Raw genomic sequence first — 3,891 nt, forward strand, 5'->3', positions numbered from 1 at the left:
AAGTGTGTGCCAGAACCTGGTGTCACAAGCTACGGGCAACTAGTAGAATATACAACCCAAAAGAATACCACACTACCCTACTGTCTGGATCAGAATAGACAGAAAATAACAATACAAAAGAAAGACTTCTTCTGCTACGGATCGATGTGGAAGGAAAAGTAGCTCACTATAGAAGTCCCAAGCCTGCTCACAAATGCGCACCAGAGAAATAACCGGATCCACCTGCCTCAGACCCTGTACATATAAGTACAGAAGCGTAGCATGAGTACATAAACAATATGTAACCAGTGAGTATCCCGCCTAACCTCGAAGGAGTAGAGACGAGATGTCGACTTGATGCTCACTAGGGCCAGATAATATCATAAGTTTAAGTTTAACAATATGTTATCTATAACAGGCAACAGTTTACAACTAGGCATATAAGTCATATTCTCGCTAAGATTCCGATTAATTTAATTACTTTAGTCACAATTATCAATTCCTTTCGAGTCATGAAAAAGCAATTCTAATAGTTAACACTCTCAGGCAAAGCTATATAAGCATGCGCAGATATGCCGAGGCGACGACCCGATCCAACAGAAATAAACTGTGCACTTGCCGAGGGTCGACGACGCGCCGATAGATGCATCTATTCATACCGAGGCGATCGGCCCGATCCACAGATAAGAAGGAATGTCAAGTATACACACAAGGCACATCAATAGTCATAAATGCCAAGCAAGACTTCAACAATTATACAAGTACGTTCTTATTCCCTTTTTAAATCTCTAGCATATCCTAGGTGCTCATAGTAACAAGATAATATAGAGAGTCATGTAAAATAAGCATGATGTGGGTCCTAAGCTACCCGGACCATTAACATAGTAGTAGCTACGCACGGACTCTCGTCACCTAGCGCGTGCGTAGCCCCCGCATTTAGCAACAATTACTCAATTATTAATCCTATGGGGACAGTTCCCCCTCAAAAGGTTAGAAAGGAGAGTCACCTCGCTCCAAAGCGCGCTCCCAATATCAAGAACAAGTCCAAGCCCTAAATTCGAAGTCGAACGATCGCAAACTAGTTAAAATAGGTAAGAACTAGTCAATAAAGGCTTAAAAGGCCGAATTCTAACTATTTGAGCAATTTCCCAACCTTTCCCACAAGTTTCCTAAATTCCGACCCCGGGCCCACGTGCCCGGATTCTGATATTTTTCGAAGGAAATTTTTCTCTACAACCTAAGGATCAATAATATATAAATTCTAGCCCATTTCATAACAAATTACATGATTAAATCTTAGTTTTATTAAAACTCTAGGTCTAGCCCTAATCCTTTGATTTTATCAAATTTTTAGTGTTTAATCTACCTAATATACATGTATTTAAACTAAGGATGAATGTAGATTACTCACCTTACAATGCTATGTTGAAACTCTCTCTTTGGAAGCACCAAAATCGCCTTAGTGTGGAGTGTGTAATGAAAAATGGTGTTTGAGTTCGAATTAAATGAAGGCCACTGCCCAGCGATTTCCGCTTCTGCGGTTAGGGGACCGCATCTGCGGTCCCGCACTTGCGAAGATGGAGCCGCATCTGCGGAACTGGGCAAGAGCGGGTTGGACCGCTTCTGCGGTCTGAGGCCCGCATATGCGGAGCCGCTCCTGCGGTTACTGGGCCGCTCCTGCGGTTATTGGGCCGCTTCTGCGGCTTGGGCCAAAAATGGCTGGACCGCATCTACGGTATGGGGATCGCATAAGCAGAACCGCATCTGCGGTCCCTAGGTCGCTTCTGCGGTCTTCCCTAGGCTTCCCCATTTTCGCTTCTGCGATGGTCTGACTGCATCTGCGGTCCCGCTTCTGCGGCTCAAGAACCGCAGATGCGGTTATGACAGAAGCAGCAACACCTTCAGCCCTTTTTAAGTTTCCTACTTCGCTCGAACCTCGCTCGTTTGACGCTCGGGGCTCACGAGCCCCGCCCGAACATACCGACAAGTCTGAAATCACGAGGCGGACCTACTCAAACCCTCGAAACTCCCAAAACAACGCTAAATCTTGGAATCACCCCCTAAAACTAAATGAATCAAACTATTGAATCTTCAAGTTATTAATTCTCCTCTAACGGGTCAAAAAGCCCTTATACTACTCGAATTGACACCAAATTTTACGGGCAAGACTTAAATGACATTACGGACCTGTACCAAGCTTCGGAACCAAAATCCGAGCCTGATACCTAGGGAATCATTGATTACTTAGTTTCTTTAATTCCTTAAAGCTTCAATTAAACAATTTTAGATAAAAATTCATTACTCGGGCTAGGGACCTTGGAATTCGATTCCGGACACACGCCCAGGTCCCATATTTTCCCACGGACCCTCAGAAATTGTCAAATCACGAATCCGGGCCCGTTTTCCCAAATTGTTGACCGAAGTCAAACTTGGTCTTTTTAAGAAATCCTAAAGAAGCAATGGGCATATTTTTACTCAAAACCCTTCCAATCCCCGAGCCAATTGCCCCCGCCAGTCGTAAATTAGTTAAAGCAAGTACGGGAGGCTTTATTTAAGGTAACGGGGTTCTAAAAGGCAAAACGACCGGTCGGGTCGTTACACAGTCTTAGCATGGCAGTCCAAGATAGCGTGATAGGGTGATAACTAGTCCATACCCAAAATGATATCAAAGTCAACCATATATAAGAGCAACAAATCTACACGGGTCTCAAGACCCCCAATCACTACAATACATGAACGATGGACTCGGTCGACCACGATAGAGTCACCCACCGGCGTAGACACATACACAGGAATACCCAAAGCATCACTAGGCATGACCAAGCATGGTGCGAAATAAGATGAAACATATGAATATGTAGACCCTGGATCAAATAGTACCGAAGCATCTCGATCACAAACTAGAACCGTACCTGTAATGACTGCATTTGAAGCCTCAGCCTCGGGCCTAGCCTGAAGAGCATAACAACGGGGCTGGCCCCCACTACCCTGAGCTGTATCCCTAGGTCGATCTTCTGCTAGCTGACCTCCGCCCCTGGCGGTCTGAGCTCCACCTCTATGACCTCTACCTCCACCTCTAGTACCTCTACCCCCGCCTCTAGCTAGCTGGGCAGCATGTGGAACATCTGGTGCCTGAATCATAGGACGGGGACCCTGCTGCTGAGAACTGCTCGAAGCTCGAGGGCAATACCTAGCAATGTGCCTCGTGTCCCCGCAAGTGAAACAAGCCCTCGGTGGACGGCCCTGGAAACTCTGAAGCGGCTGCGCACTGATGGGAGCGGACGATGCATTGAATGGCTGCTGATCAGAATGATGCCCACAGAAACCACGATCACCTGGGGCACCCTGAGAAACCTGGAGGGCTGACTGGAAGGGCCTAGAAGGCTGACCCCTATCATAAGAATCCCTGCCTCCAGATGAGGCACCACTGAATCGACCTCTGTGACGGGTTCTCTTGTCTGCTCTATGACCACCCCCTGTGGCAGAACCATCTCGATCCTCCGGGCCATATTGGCCGCCTCCTGAAAAGTGATACCACTCCCCGCCTCTCTGGCCATCTGGAGACGAATAGGCTAGATCAAACCATCAATAAATCTCCTCACCCTCTCCCTCTCAGTGGGGAGTATGACAAGGGCATGGCGAGCTAGATCGATAAACCTGGTCTCATACTGAGTGACCGTCATAGAACCCTGCTGGAGGCGCTCGAAATGCCTCTGATAAGCATCCCTCTGAGTAACGGGGAGGAACTTCTCCAGGAACAACTCTGAAAACTGATCCCAAGTCAAGGACAGCGACCCTGCTGGTCTAGCTAAACAGAAAACCCTCCATCAAGTCTTGGTGAATCCAGATAGACGAAATGCAGCAAAATCAACTCCATTGGACTCCACAATGCCCATGTTCTGAAGAACCTCG

Source organism: Nicotiana attenuata, unplaced genomic scaffold (assembly GCF_001879085.1).
Source record: "Nicotiana attenuata strain UT unplaced genomic scaffold, NIATTr2, whole genome shotgun sequence".
NCBI lineage: Eukaryota > Viridiplantae > Streptophyta > Magnoliopsida > Solanales > Solanaceae > Nicotiana > Nicotiana attenuata.